At 34.3% G+C, this 16,129-nt stretch overlaps 3 long non-coding RNA genes across 5 annotated transcripts; 2 read left to right on the forward strand and 1 right to left on the reverse strand.

Moving 5' to 3' along the window:
- Positions 1-306: 306 nt before the first annotated feature.
- LOC125272278 lies at positions 307-8,929 on the reverse strand. Its single transcript, XR_007185800.1, has 3 exons — positions 7,053-8,929; positions 501-561; positions 307-402 (listed from the first exon to the last, which is right to left on the reverse strand). It is a non-coding gene; the product is annotated as an uncharacterized LOC125272278 (long non-coding RNA).
- Positions 975-7,135, forward strand: LOC125272279. Its single transcript, XR_007185801.1, has 2 exons — positions 975-2,960; positions 5,873-7,135. It is a non-coding gene; the product is annotated as an uncharacterized LOC125272279 (long non-coding RNA).
- Positions 8,930-9,236: 307 nt separating the features above from the next.
- Positions 9,237-14,384, forward strand: LOC125272277. Of its 3 annotated transcripts, none has more exons than XR_007185798.1 (4): positions 9,237-9,389; positions 9,947-10,074; positions 10,215-10,311; positions 14,288-14,384. It is a non-coding gene; the product is annotated as an uncharacterized LOC125272277 (long non-coding RNA). The 3 variants fall into 3 exon arrangements; XR_007185797.1 differs by having other exon boundaries at positions 9,251-9,389; positions 9,915-10,074; XR_007185799.1 differs by having other exon boundaries at positions 9,251-9,389; positions 9,915-10,074; positions 10,215-10,301.
- The last annotated feature ends 1,745 nt before the right edge of the window (positions 14,385-16,129 follow it).

A 16,129-nucleotide genomic window follows, 5' to 3' on the forward strand; every position in this document is an offset into this window, starting at 1 on the left:
GTGTGGCCGTGTTGCTGAAGGACCTTTAACAGATGGTCAACGGCATTATTTTTGACTTGGAATTTGGATGCCCAGGTTGCCAGATCTGTTGCCAGTGATGATTTGTCTTCCATGTCAGTCAGGTCTTCCTGGTCAGTCGTGTCATTTTCATCAAGGTCCATGTCTTCCACGAAGTTATCATCCCAGTCACTTTCTTCCCATGCATATGATGTTCCAGTGGACAGGTGGTCTTCCATAGAACTTAATGCATCATCAGAGTCAGTCTGACACACTGGGACTTGTTCTGGATGATTTACTTCTGTGTTTTGTTTTTCTATTTTTTTAAAAACACGTTTGGCAGCTCTCCAAGATCTCAGATATTGCCTTTCTTTCTCTCTCTTTTCCTCACTCATTGTGTAATGTCTAAAATTACAAAATAATACAATCATGTGTTCCTAATGGCAAACTGAATCCCTTACAATAAATACAATGCTCTACCTGTTAAAGTGTGTTTTATTTACCTCAGTCAGGCAGTTTGATAATGTCTATGAAAAGATCAGACTGCAGAGGCTGAGATGGGGGCTGCAAAAAAAAAAAAAAACAATGGGGAATGGGTGGACATACAGTATTGTTGAACACAAGTCAAAGTTTATTTATAAAGCTTTTTTTTTTAGAAACAAGTTTTCGCCAAAGTGCTGTACAAGCCTGAATAAGACAATATCACAAATAGAATAATAAAATAAAAAATATTATGAAATATTATAGAATTAGATTATGTGTTTTTGCTCTGTGATATTGTATAAATTGTGGATAATTTCCACAGATTTCCTATTCACAACACGTTGAAATTCTGAATGTTTTTAGTGATACACGTCAGGGATCCTGTAATTATGATCTTGACTGATCTGCAGAAAGAAAAGTCCTAATTCCAACTGAACACCTCCAGTGTGATATTTAAATGCAGACCTTGTGCCAAAAACACATCATCAAGCACCAATGACTTGAACATATGAATACAGTCATTTTAGACACTTCCAAAAATGTTGCAACAGAAATTGAAATACAATTTTTAAATATATGAATTCTGTTTCCATCTTTGTTGCCACAGTTTTGGAAGTGACTTTTCTGTTCTAAATTAGGGGGAGTCACAATATTTTTGTCCATATAGTGAATGCACAAGTCACTGGTGTTTGGTGATGAGTTTTTGGCTCAAGGTTTGCATTTAAAGTCTTACCAGAGGTGTTCAGTTGGGATTAGGACTTTGCTTTCTGCACACCAGTAAAGTTCTTCCACACTGACTGATTTGAATCATTTCTTTTTGAACCATGACTTATACACAGAGACATTCTCATGTTAGAATAGTAAAGGGTCCTGTAAAATTGGAAGCACACAATTCCCTAGAATATCATTATATGCTTCAATATTAAGATTTGTACTCATGGAAATTACCATAAACCTGTTCATTAGAAGGGGGTGTACCAATACTTTTGACAATATAGTGTATTTTAACATAAAATTGTGTCAAAGATTTTTGGTACACATAATTTTAAAGGAGTTACTTCCCTCGGGTTGCCGATTAGTGGCCCCAAGATGGAAAAACAAGACGCTACAGGAATACTTTTGGTCCTGCGGCAATTGAGGTTTTATATAATAAGAAGAGAGATGTTTTAGTATATGCAATAGTTAGTTAAATGCAAGAAGGGATATGCATGTGTTTGGTGCAGCCTGTCATGATGTTATTAACCGGTATGTTTGTTGTAAATGTTGTCTTGTATGCGTTTTCTTTCTGCAAAACAATTTTACCTGCGGGTACGAAATGAAGATACCTTGACCTAAATTTATTTTGGTTTTATGGGAATTACATGTGTTTTGAACCAAGCTGTGTAAATGAATTAAAGTAAGTTTAAAAAAAAAAAAAAAAAAAAATTGGTTCCCTGCGCATGCGCAGTTGCGCACACAGTTGGTTTGGCGCCTTTCCAGTCAGCTTACTCGGTATGAGACAAGTTGAACTTGAAGGGTTTCATCTGTTTCATCATTCGACCAATTTGCACAGTAAGTAATATTTCATCTTATGCATTACTATTTATCACAATAACTAGTTTGTTGACTGACTCAAAAGAATATAAAATGCTCGGGTTTAGAACGCATCTATTGGACAAATTTCAGCGACTAATCATACTTGGCGCGACTGCACTAAGGCCTAATTTTACAGATTTTATGTCACGCAACGGAATGTACTTTTAAGATATTTTTTGGAAAGAATGTTGCTTTATAAACGCCAATATGCTGCTTGTTCATAAAGAAAGCTCCTATTTAAAAATTGCTTCAACGGTTCTGAGCTCCAGCCGTCATCGGCCGTTTCCGCCGAGAACAGCTTTAACGTTACCCCCGTTAGTACCAGTAACGTTACAGCTGGGCGTTATTAGCCGAGCGCCTGCCGTATTTAGTGGCTGAAAAACACTGGTGACACACGGCCTACATAAACACGCCAGTTTAGCGTGTGTTTATATAGAAAAACAATTGAATGGACAACGCGTTCTGTGTGAAAGGCCTCTAATCGTTACATCTGCATGTTACCAAAAAAATAAAACTTTAGTTGCGATTTATGGGTTTGAGTGAGGGGGAGATTGAGCTTTCTTTTTTTTGTCAGTCAACGACTGATTATGTGTTTTTGCTCTGTGATATTGTATAAATTGTGGGTAATTTCCACAGATTTCCTATTCACAACACGTTGAAATTCTGAATGTTTTTAGTGATACACGTCAGGGATCCTGTAATTATGATCCTGCAAATATCTTTACTACTGAAACTCTTCATTTTGCTAGCTTTAATAGTGTGGTAAATGTATCCAGAACGAACAATAATCATTGTGTGCTTGCTTTCATTTGAGGTGTTCTCTCTACATGCATGTGACTACAGACAGAGTTCCCAGGTTCACATTTGTAGCCCAGACCCAGAGTTTTGTTCCAACAATTTGCACTGTAAGTAATATTTCAATGTGGAGCATCATTTAATACAGTAAACAATCTATTGACTCAAAATAGTGGTTATGAAGCATATGTTCAATGCTAGGCAAGGGTTGGAGTTAAAATCATCATTTGTGTTTAGGGCTGTGACGGTAGGCATGACAACCGCGCCACCGCGGTGGTGAAGTTGCCACAGCGGTCGTGGAGTGTCACCGGCGGTAGTGTGACGTCATATATAATATAATATAATATATGATATATATTTCAGAGATCGCGATAACTGAAAATTTTCTGTCTTTAATGGAATTTGTTTAGCAGTGACAGGAAAAAATCTGCAGCCCGTCTGTCATTTTGACAGATTATGTAGTTTGTAAGTAAGCTTGTTGTAATTCCCACCCCTGTCCAGTAGGTGGTGTGCGCGCTCCAGTGTGGCAGCAGAGCGCGAGTTCAGTCTCCAGAATAAAATGAAAACGATGTGCTTGATTACACACAGACCAGTTTAAGTAAATTGTATAATGATTGAGGCCCCGTTTACACGTACATGGTTATTTTGAAAAACGGAGACATTTCCCTTCGTTTGCGCCCTTCATTTACACGCAAACGGAGAATTCACCTCTGAAAACGAGTCTTTTTAAAAACTCCGGCCAGAGTGGAGATTTTGAAATTCTTCGTTTGCACGTTTGCATGTAAACTGAGACAAACGGGTGTTTAGGCAGCCAACGTCACAGTATACGATAGAGCTCGCACATATGTCAAAAGTGCGACTTATGTTTACATGTGATCATGGAAGCGTTTAGAGTAGCAGTCGCATTTATGTTGGTGCAAACTCTTCTCGTGTGTTTGCATTCGCAAATACAGCTGCTCTATTATGTCGAGGAGCAGAGACGAACGAGTGCTCGGAAATCAGCATTTTTGCAACAACTTCAAATCACTTCAAGAGGAATTCTGGATTTTTTTCGGGATTCTGATTGGCTTACGTGGGCTTGAACTGCTCGTTACACTCTTGACGTCATACATACACGGGTACGTGTAAATCAAAACTTTTCTGAAAACTGACATGTGTGCACGATGTTATTTTTGAAACCGGAGAGGTTGACGTTTATGAAAATAGCCGCCCATGTGTAAACGTAGCCAAAGTTACTTATGCATTCTTAAGTTTTTTTATTTTTCTTGCTGACTAAGTTTATGGTCAACGAATGGCTTTTCTGATGTATAATGGTACGTGACATTGGCTTAATTGATGTGATACAGATTTCGGTAAGCTACTGTATCTTTCAACATTTTTTTTTTATTTTCATTCATGTTTATTTCATTCTGTACAGGAGAGGAAAGGATGATCGCATTCATTTACAATCTGTAACGAGTTCAATATGAAAACTGAAAGTGACGCAGCTTGTCTTTGATCAACTTTCTTTTCATAGTATAAATAAATGCAAGCCTATGCCTATTTGCTTACCCTGTAAGTTCGTAAGGTCTTATCATTAAAATATAAATTATGATGGATTTTTTTTTTTACGATCCTGTCCATCAAAATGATGGCTAAACGCAAGTCTAACACAACCTCTAATTTATATATATATATATATATATATTAACAAACCCGCCCGCCCTTCGGACCCCACCACCGCAACACCGGCGGTTGTTGGCGATTTACCACCGCGGTAGTAAAAATTTGCCACCGTCACAGCCTTATTTGTGTTCTACTGAAGAAACAAAGTCACCTATATCTTGGATGCCCTGGGGGTAAGCAGATAAACATCAAATTTTCATTTTTGGGTGACCCCTTTAATGATGTGTGATCTGACATTATCGAGTTTGTCTCTCACAGCCAGAGAGTAAACGGATACACTACGAGATGTAGTCTAAAAGGTTAGACTAGTGCTCATATGCATTTATAGTGCTCATTTTCACTTTGTGATTTAATAATAATCAAATTTATAATATTTACAGACAAGTGATGTCCATATAAAGAGAGAGGCTATCCTCAGAGCTCAAACTGAAATTTGCTACACGTATGCTTCCATAGAAAACTAGCATGTTAGTTACTTATGCATTTAAAAGTGCCGGTTGTCTCAGTGCTGCACGAGCTCTCTCTCATCTTCACGAACGCGCGCGCGCACATGATCATTGTAAAATGAAAATTGTCGTGCTTGGTTTAAAATTTGTTCTTGCTTGTGTTATTTTTTTTGTCAGAAAACATTTTTAATTATCCACCCGTGTTTTTAAGATTCGGTAAATGACGTACGCTTTAGTTAACACAACCCCTCGTTATATGTCGGACTAACTTCTTGATATTCTTGAATACTCGATTCGTTTTGCTCTTATTGGTCCTTTCTATTAATTGTCAACTGTTTTCTATAAATATGTTTGGCAAACCTTTAGTCAGCGAATGTTTGTCTTGTTTATAATTCAAAGACAGCATGTTACAAATAGAAACCCCTTTTTTTTTCTTTGGGATTTAAAAAAAATTCTCATAATATGACTATGCAATGTTTTTTGATTACTTTATACATTTTATGTAGTATTTCTTGTGCTTGAAGTTTTTAGGTAGGTCTTTCGTCTGTCTTTGTTCTTTTGTGGTTTGTTTTCTTTACTCTTTTTTGGTTTGTTTTCTTTGCTCTTTTTTTATCAATGTTTATATGTCTTCAGTTTGAGGGTTTAAGCCTAGTATTAGTTTTTTTTTTTTTTATCTGTATAATATTGAATATTGAAATTGGTGATAAGAATTATGAAATGTAAATGGAAATAAAAATATATATCAATCTTATTTAAAGCAAAAATAACTATATCATTATCATGATATAAAATTACTCATATCGTGATAAAAGATTTTGGTCATCGCCCACCCCTACTTGTCAAACAGTTATGAATCACAAACAATGTTTAATAACAATGTCTAATAACAGTTTCTTTTTATCTAAATATAGGACAGTCAAAGAGAAGACTTCTTGAGAGACACGACAAACATTGCTATGGGCACGTGCGTGATTAAAAATGATTAAAAACGGACATTATGAAGATTTTGGAATTGTTGTTCGAGTAATTCTTTAGCAGATCAAATCTGTTGCACAGGCCTGTGTATTGATGCTGGGTGTAATATATGTTCTTAAAGGATTAGTTCACTTTCAAATAAAATTTGGTTGAATTTCGGTTGAAGGTCAAAATGATAGTTTTAGTGCAGCTTCAAAGAGCTTTAAGCAATACCTTACGCTGGTATGTCCTACACCTTCCCTATTGTACTTGTGGAACAACCGCCGCCAGTTCTGTTTTTTCTGTAGGTAGAATAGGGAAGGAGTAGGACATATAACGTAAGCTTTTTGAAGAATGCAGAAATTCGGTTTTGGCGGAAGCATGTGCAAGGCGTTCATTTGTTTATATAAATCATATACAGTTGTTTTTTTTTTGTTTTTTTTAGAAAATGACCGCTTGTTTTTTCTAGATAAGACCTTTATTCCTTGTCTGATATCGTATCGTACACTTTGAAGCTGCACTGAAACTGTAATTTTGACCTTCAACTGTTTGGAGGCCATTGAAGTCCACTATATGGAGAAAAATCCTGTAATGTTTTCTTCAAAAACCTTAATTTCTTTTCGACTGAAGAAAGAAAGACATGGACATCTTGGATGACATGGGGGTGAGTAAATTATCAGGAAAATTTTATTTGAAAGTGAACTAATCCTTTAATTTGGCATACCCAAAAGAACTCAAATCCTGGATCATCAGAAAATCTTAGATTTGTAAAGTACCGCAGCAGTCTCTGAGGGGTTAAATATTTTTTACTAGCTGAAATGAATTAAATTAAATTTCTGATATCAAGAATTTGATTTCTTTGAGTAATGATGTCATTGTAAGTCGCTTTGAATAAAAATGTCTGCTAAATGAGTAAATGTAATTAGTATGTTATGATGAAACCTCATAACAAATCAGAGATGCTGGATGCTAGTTTATTTATTTATATGCTCATTTACTTAAAAATAAATAAATATATTAATAAGAACCAACCCCCTTAATGTCTTAAGATATTACTAACATGCTGCATGATGTTGCTTTAATTGATCTAAACTCAAATACTGAGTTATTTGACAGTCAGTCAAAATGTGTACTTACAAAGCCAAAGACGCTCTCGTGATGTGGCTCTTAAAAGAGCCTTTGGGTCTATGTAGCTGCTGAAGACACAAGCGAAAGAAAAAGAAAAGAAAGAGGACTGAATATGAGTCTTATGTCTGTACAAATGAAAATGTTTTCAGTTTCATTGGTGATTATTGAGAAATTAGTATGTTATGATGAAACTGGCAAATCAGAGATGCTGGATGCTAGTTTATTTATTTATATGCTCATTTACTTAAAAATAAATAAATATATTAATAAGAACCAACCCCCTTAATGTCTTAAGATATTACTAACATGCTGCATGATGTTGCTTTAATTGATCTAAGCTCAAATACTGAGTTATTTGACAGTCAGTCAAAATGTATACTTACAAAGCCAAAGACGCTCTCGTAATGTGGCTCTTAAAAGAGCCTTTGGGTCTATGTAGCTGCTGAAGACACAAGCGAAAGAAAAAAGAAAGAGGACTGAATATGAGTCTTATGTCTGTACAAATTAAAATGTTTTCAGTTTCATCGGTGATTATTGAGGAATTAGTATGTTATGATGAAACTGGCAAATCAGAGATGCTGGATGCTAGTTTATTTATTTATATGCTCATTTACTTAAAAATAAATAAATATATTAATAAGAACCAACCCCCTTAATGTCTTAAGATATTACTAACATGCTGCATGATGTTGCTTTAATTGATCTAAGCTCAAATACTGAGTTATTTGACAGTCAGTCAAAATGTATACTTACAAAGCCAAAGACGCTCTCGTGATGTGGCTCTTAAAAGAGCCTTTGGGTCTATGTAGCTGCTGAAGACACAAGCGAAAGAAAGAAAAAGAAAAGAAAGAGGACTGAATATGAGTCTTATGTCTTTAAAAATAAAAATGTTTTCGGTGATTATTGAGGAATTAGTATGTTATGATGAAACTGGCAAATCAGAGATGTAGGTTGGCTTCTACTATTTTCACTTACAACAATCAGAGGGCAATCAACACTGAAAAAAAAGAGAGAAGAGAATAATTATTTTCATTGTATAAATTCCCAACGTTTTTAAAGGCTCTGATGAATTGTGTAAAATCTGATAATATCAAAATGAGCAGAATACAGAGCAATGTATTTGATGAGACCTTACAGCCCACTACAAATAAGCCACATTAAAATGCTTTTTCATTTTTGAGAATAACATTATTATCATTATTAATAATAATATGTTCTATTATATTTTTTGTTGTTACAAAATGAGGAATAAAAGATTTCACACAGGTGTAAAGGCTTATGAGTCTCTTATGTCTCTTCCCTCTTTAGGTGCACGCGCCAGCTTGTGAGAGAGAGAGAGAGAGAGAGACGGAGCTCACGCGCTCGCTGTCAAACCTGTGACAACGCACTACTTTCCATACAAATATGAATAACGAAGACATTATTAAGAATAATTGGTTAAAAAAAATACTCTTATACTCTTTTTAAGTAACGTTAACAGTAGATAACTGAAACGAAAGAGCGTCTCTCAAACGGAGCGGATTGGCTCCATAAGCGGTGACGTCACCTTGCTGTAACGGCATTTAACGGCGAAAGTCGTTGTCTGTGTGTCTTTTTCGGTAAATATACTACACATTTTCCCAAAAAGACAGTCCCTTTTTTATTACAATTTAATGGGTTTCATGAATGAAAACGGCCGCTATTTATTTTAGTGAAGGTTTCCCTCAGAAAAACGAACTATTCCCTCAGACTGTTTATTATAATAACTTATTATAATTACATTTTATTACTTTTTTTCTGAATAGTTTTAAATATCATTTACTTTTATTGTCGGCCTTATACAAAGTAATTTAACTAAATTGGTTAAGTAATAAAGTAATTTACCTCAGTAAAACGCACTGATGGTGATGTCCACTCAAAGGGCAGTCAGGCTGTGCGCGCGGTGGGCACAGACCCCGGCTTATATATGCCCGCTGCCCGGTTTCGCGGGCTTAGCACGCGAGTAAGAATTTAAGTATTAAGAGAAAAGTTTATATATTTTCATTTTTAAAAAAAATTATATACATTTATATAATGACTCATTGCATTAACTTAGCAATAAACGTCAAAAAAGATGTTTTTTTATATAATGCCGGGTTTGTATTTTACTATACTATATTTAAAGCAATGGTGTTATCAAAAATATAACAGTCATATATATATATATAAAAATATATACTATGTTTTCTTCCCAGTTTGAGAGTCCCCCTTTGTTAAATATAACTGAGCAACCCTATAGGTGGCGATGTACGCCCGCGAGTCGCCAATAAGCCAATGGATGAAGAAGAGCCAGTCACGCTGACCGTGAGTCTCTTGTATGCTTGAGAGGTAAGCATAGTATAATATGTGGAAATGTAGGCCTATGGTTTTATGATAGTATGTTTTTCATTGGTGGGATTGTAACATTTTTAAAAGTGAACTAATTTTGATCAGTTCTACCCGACCATATGTTGTAGCTCAGTTTACCAACCAACCGCGGTGCATAGCCTACAGTTAGCAACAGATACATTTTAAAAAATATATATATATAAAAAAAAATATATATATATATATATATATATATATATATATATGCAGATGCAGAATATGCAATTTATTTCGTTTTATAATAAATTTATAATTCTTATAAAGAAATTTAAATGTATGCAATTAAATTCATTAGATTACAAACTCATGTGCAATATAGAGAATATTATTCAGAATAATGCCTTTTGATATAATAAGGATATTTTCTTGAATATTTCACTATTAGTGCGTCATAATGTCATATTAAATTGCTTTGATTTATAGGGATTACACTAATAAATAATTATTATTAATTTTACCATTTGTTTTATTAATGTTTATTTACAGTGCAATTTATTCTGCTTACCTGACTCATGCAGAATTTGTCCTGATGTTTGGCTGTGGTCCCTCCATCATCCAGACACTTTTTGGCAACTGGTCTGTGTATGGAGGCCCCCATGATCTATATAGATCCAGTGTTCTTTTCTCCCACAAACTCCACTTTCAGGTATGTTTTTTGCTCTTTCTCCTCTGTTAAAACGTACTGAACTGTCATATCTCATAGCTGATGTTGTGTTGTTCCGCCATACAGTTAACCAGATTAACCTTACCAATATTACTTCTCTGTCATGTAAATGTTGATTTTAGGAGCTCCTGTAAGCTGGTGGCCATATTGGTGAATGAGAATAGAGGGGATTTGCAGACCACCATTGAGATGTTTCTCTTCTTTCGTAGGTATAAAAAGGTATAACTGTATTAGGGGTGTAATGGTTTGAATTATGGTTTGGTTTGTATCATGTTTTTAGGGTTGCAATTTCGGCACAGTTTGATATGTGCTATTCTCAGGGAAAAAGGACTAATGTCAAATAAAAATAAAGAAAAAAAGAACAAATATACAAACTACAAGCAATAGCACACATAAACATTCGAGCAAGGATGGAAATTAAACAGTGCGTTTAGGTATTTCAGGTAATCAAATGTAAAATAACACTGCATATAATCTTCACCTAATAAATTAAATAAAAAGTAATCCTTAAGTTACAAATGTTATTCAGTTTATAGCAGCTTCTTTTTTGTTTAACATTAAAAACAGACAGAAGTCTAATATCCATGCTACTGTCATTTTAAGACCTAATTCATAGACTCAGTATACTAATATTTCAAATAAATTCAGTGATGCTCGACTCTGTATTAAGCTACAAATAAATTACAAAGTTTCAAAGAATGCCTAAAAAAGTAGTGTTTATATACACATAATGGCTAGCCAGGGAAACAAATACATTTATGCTCTTCCAAAGAATCATCTACTGTCAGAGATTGAAACTGAATTTTCATTAGCACATCTTTTTTTTTTTTTTTTTTTTTTTTTCTGACCATTATATATCATAATGTGATATACATTTGCAAATTTAATTTAATAAATTTAATATAATTTATTTATTTGTTGGCCATGAAAATAGCCACAGAAGCTGATATGGCATTAAACACAAATAAACAAACAAACCATCATTTTATAGTTTAGGATGTTGATATAAACACTGATCTACCCCCACTGTTATATTAATTATATTTGTGCAGGTTGTAAAAATTAAAATTCTGTCATTTGCACACCTCAAAAGTTGTTTTAAACAATACTCTTGTATTTTCAGAGCAAAGTTTCTTTGCTCTGTTGACTTCCATAGTATGAAAAAAGAGAGAGCCATGCTAAACTGTAGCACACCAACAGGAAATGTGATGTCAACACATTTATAAACTAACATTTGTTCATGTGAAATGAATGTGGAGCACATACATTGACAGAAACGTACATTAGTGAAACTGCTTTGCTGAACAGTGGTTGGGGATTTATTTTTTATTTATTTATTTTTTAACGGAGAACTATTACACCTCTAATGTGTACAATGACATTAAAAACAAAAGTGTGCAGTGACTGAAATATATAATTGTGTAAAAGTAAGGGATTATCCATGGCTAGCTGTGCATAAATGATTTTTAATGCATGACATGAAGGCAAAGAACCAACCAACATGAAAAAGAGGCTGGTTCCCTCTGCAGAGTGCATCCAAATCATTAAAGGGATAGATCACCCAAAAATAATAAAGCAAGTCATCATTTACTCACCCTGGTGTTATAACAGTTATCTTATGGACCATGACCAAAGGCCAATATCAGGACTTTCATTAAATGCATAAAATTTCATATCCAGCAGATTTTTTTTTTAATTCTCTTTTTGTGGTCCATAAAAGAAAGAAAGGGATAGGGGATTTAAACAGTATATTAAATTGCTTTTCATTTTAAGATAGATTTCCTTTAATGCACAGCTAGCCATGGATTATTCCTGCTTACGCCTTGGTCAGTTGTCAGCAATGACAACTTAAAGCTATTATTGATGTTTGCAGCACCATTTTTATTTATTTAGTCAATTATGGCTCATTAGATCTACATTTCTGTCTACTTTGAATGAGACAGAGAATACAGTAGTGTGTATTATTATTATTATTTTAATGAATAAATGAATTATAACATTTATTTGAAATAATTATCGAGTGAGAAAAAGATATAAATAAATAAACTTACTTTAAGATGTGCTTAAATGGTACAGTGTCACAAAATGCATGCAAACTAGTCAACACAAGCTAACCCTGAATGGAAAAAACAAATTACACACTGTGTAGCACCATTATATAATGGGTGTCTGCTGATGTTTGATAAAAAAAAAATTGTAGAGGCATGTCACCTTTACCATGAGGGCACAGTAAAAAAAAAAAAAAACTCATCAGGGATGGGAGACCATTAAAGGTGCCATCGAACGTTTTTTTACAAGATGTAATATAAGTCTAAGGTGTCCCCTGAATGTGTCTGTGAAGTTTCAGCTCAAAATACCCTATAGATTTTTTTAAATTAATTTTTTTAACTGTCTATTTTGGGGCATCATTAACTGTGCACCGATTCAGGGGCTACTGGCCCTTTAAATCTTGTGCTCCCTGCCCATCGAGCTCGCAACTCTATAATACAGTGCATTTACAAAGTTCACACAGCTAATATAACCCTCAAATGGATCTTTACAAGATGTTTGTCATGCATACTGCATGCATGCTTCGGGTCATGTGAGTATAGTATTTATTTGGGTGTTTATATTTGATTCTGAATGAGTTTGATAGTGCTCCGTGGCTAAAGCTAAAATTACACACTGTTGGAGAGATTTATAAAGAATGAAGTTTTTTATGAATTATACAGACTGCAAGTGTTTAAAATGAAAATAGCGACGGCTCTTGTCTCCGTGAATACAGTAATAAACGATGGTAACTTTAACCACATTTAACAGTACATTAGCAACATGCTAACGAAACATTTAGAAAGACAATTCACAAATATCACTAAAAATATCATGTTATCATGGATCATGTCAGTTATTATCGCTCCATCTGCCATTTTTCGCTGTTGTTCTTGCTTGCTTACCTAGTCTAATGATTCAGCTGTGCACAGATCCAGACGTTAATACTGGCTGCCCTTGTGTAATGCCTTGAACATGGGCTGGCATATGCAAATATTGGGGTGTACACCCCGACTGTTACGTAACAGTCGGTGTTATGTTGAGATTCGCCTGTTCTTTGGAGGTCTTTTAAACAAATGAGATTTATATAAGGAGGAGGAAGCAATGGAGTTTGAGACTCACTGTATGTCATTTCCATGTACTGAACTCTTGTTATTCAACTATGTCCAGGTAAATTCAGTTTTTAATTCTAGGTCACCTTTAAGAATTTTAAAACACTTCTTTGTATAAATATTTATGTTTTACTTCTTTAAAAAAAAAAAAATAATAATAATATATATATATATTCCATGGAATGTCTGGATATTGAATTCTGATTGGCTGGCAGGTATGCAGTAAAACCGTTTAATGCACAAGTAGTTCCAATTCAGTTTAATCACCGTTCTATATTAATACGCTGCTTTAATTGATGCACACTAGAGAGAGAGAGAGGTCGGAGATCGCATTGCGCTGTACACATACATAATCTTGTTGTCAGCGCTTCCGTGATTCTTATTAATAAAATAACCATGCAGGTCCTAAAGTTGAGTAGCAAATATGGTAAAGTCAACAGAGCTCTCACAAAAGTTATAGAGAAGAAATAGTTTCATTATATTAGAAAGTTTAAGGTTACATTTTAAGGCTTCTAAGCACTTCCAAGCAACGTTTATTGGTGGCTTTAAAGAATAAAAGCTTCTGCACCAAATTTTACTTTTAGGGGTTGAATAATTTTGAACATGAACATTTAGAGCCATTTTGATTTCATTATTCATCAACTGCGTTCTCAAAATTACTCAAATGTGTATTAGAAATGTGTACTGATGCCTTTGTTGGATTGGTTTCACAAAATTTTGTTCTCTGCAGCAAAATATCTTGCAGGTCAAGGAGGTTGAATAATTTTGATTGCAACTGTATGAAAAACACAAACTTAGATTTGTTCCAAACCCCCACCATCTAATATACATGTTAATTAAAGAAGAAATTTGTTAAGAGAGCAATCCTGTATATTTCTTTTTTTTTTTCTAAATAAGAAATAAAATTGAACTCAATATTGAAATGCATCAAGATCAACACGAAAGTCATTTAAACATACACAGTCTTATTTCTGTGCATTAAACTGAGTAACTAAACTAAATATTCCAGCCTGTCAAGCAAAACATACTTACTTGTCTCCTTTTTTCTTTTTCAGTGCTCTGATTACAGATGTTTCACTGCTGTCATTGGCATGCTTGTCATCTGACAAGGATTTTGTGAATAATTGAATAATAATAAATGGATAATTTCTATTCTTGTGCCATGATTGTCCTTTAAATATTTGTATTCATTTGTTCTAGTTGTGTTTTTCACCAGTGTCCTTTTTTAATACATATTAGTTAATAATTTTCTATACTGCTGTAGTATTTAGACATTTTGAGCATTGCATATCACAAATCAGTGACTTTGTTTTGTTTTGTTTAAATGTTTAATGGGTTTGAAACCATAGATATAATTATGTGATTACTTGTAGATAATACATAAGGACAGTTATGCACTTGTTTTGTCTTAATTGTAATTTATGATACTGCATTTTACAAATGGGAGAAAACTCTTTGTTCTTTGACCAGCAGTGCTTGGACACTTACCTGTGATTATCATAAATAACTTACAAATAATATAGATAATAAGGGATTGAGTAAGTCTGAGCTTTTTTGCAAAGCACAACACAACTGTTGCAGGTGGGTTAAGAATATAGTGAAAGCTTGGATGTCTGATACATAAAAGTGTGTTTTGTCTTTATCCTATTTTGCACATAGCAAATTTATGGAATTAACGGAGATGTCTCCCTCTTAGGGAGGATTTTTGTCTCCCAGAAATGAATTTTATTAAAAGTCAAAATAATTAATTGTTTATAGCAAACGGATGAATTTTTGTTCCTTTTTGTAAAATTATATTTTCTCACAAACGTACCACGAAGCAATAAAATCTTTTAAAGAAATGCAGTTTGTTAATTAAATTATGAGGTATGACGTCGCAGACTAAAAACGCACGGAACACACTAGGACATGTAGCCTACTGGTAATGAAATTACGGGCCAGTGACGTTGTAGCTACGTTGCCAGTAAGTCATGAAATTACCAAGTTATTACGAATAGAGTACCTATCTGGGACGTTGTTGGTTATCTTGTTACGTTAGGAGGACGTACTGACGACGTTGTGAGTTGGTGATGGGATGGTAATGGAATTACGAGCACATGACGTCGTGGTTACGTTGTCTGTTGGTAAGTCACGAAATTACCAAAAAGTACGAATACGTTACGTAACGGTTACGTCGTGTGTTAGCAGGGTAGGAAGCGGAATATTCAATCAAAATAACGGATGTGTTTCTGCTATCATTAGGGTTGGGAATGTATTCTTACGGAATCGTTAAGATGAGCCAAATACGAATTTCTTACGGATCCCATCACTAGGTATCACGTTTGAGTAATCTTACATATCACAGTTAAAAACGTTTCCCGTAATCAAATACAATATTGCTCATAGTCAATTGCGCGTGGTTCATTTCAGAACCTCGGACAGCTCAACTTGTTTCAGACTGTTCCGTCTTAGCAAAATGACAGCTTGGTGGTGCTATAAATGTATCTCCAATAGTATCCAGCGGCAGATAGCTGCAGTTTCAGACCAGCATCGCTAAACCAGCAGCCACAGGACGGAAGTTATGGGCGAAGCTTATATAGTTAATAGAGCTGCACCCCTACACGTAATGTTCTGCTGTTTTCACATGAATTTTGATCGGATAGATATCTACAATATTTAACAACAATATATTTTATAAAACATTTTAAATAAAGACAATTTTCTGTTCAAACATGCATAAGAAATGATACAATGAATGGTCCGTGTATCTTTTGGTCATTTGTTTTTTGATTTAATATAGAAATCGGAAAAACGGCACCTTTTCTGCTTTTTTTTTTTTTTTTTCAAACAAAACAAAAAACAAGAAATTGGCTTGATTTTTCGTTTTTTTGTTCAGGGGTAGAAAATTAATAAACAAC

Source organism: Megalobrama amblycephala, linkage group LG7 (assembly GCF_018812025.1).
Source record: "Megalobrama amblycephala isolate DHTTF-2021 linkage group LG7, ASM1881202v1, whole genome shotgun sequence".
NCBI classification, from domain to species: Eukaryota; Metazoa; Chordata; class Actinopteri; order Cypriniformes; family Xenocyprididae; genus Megalobrama; species Megalobrama amblycephala.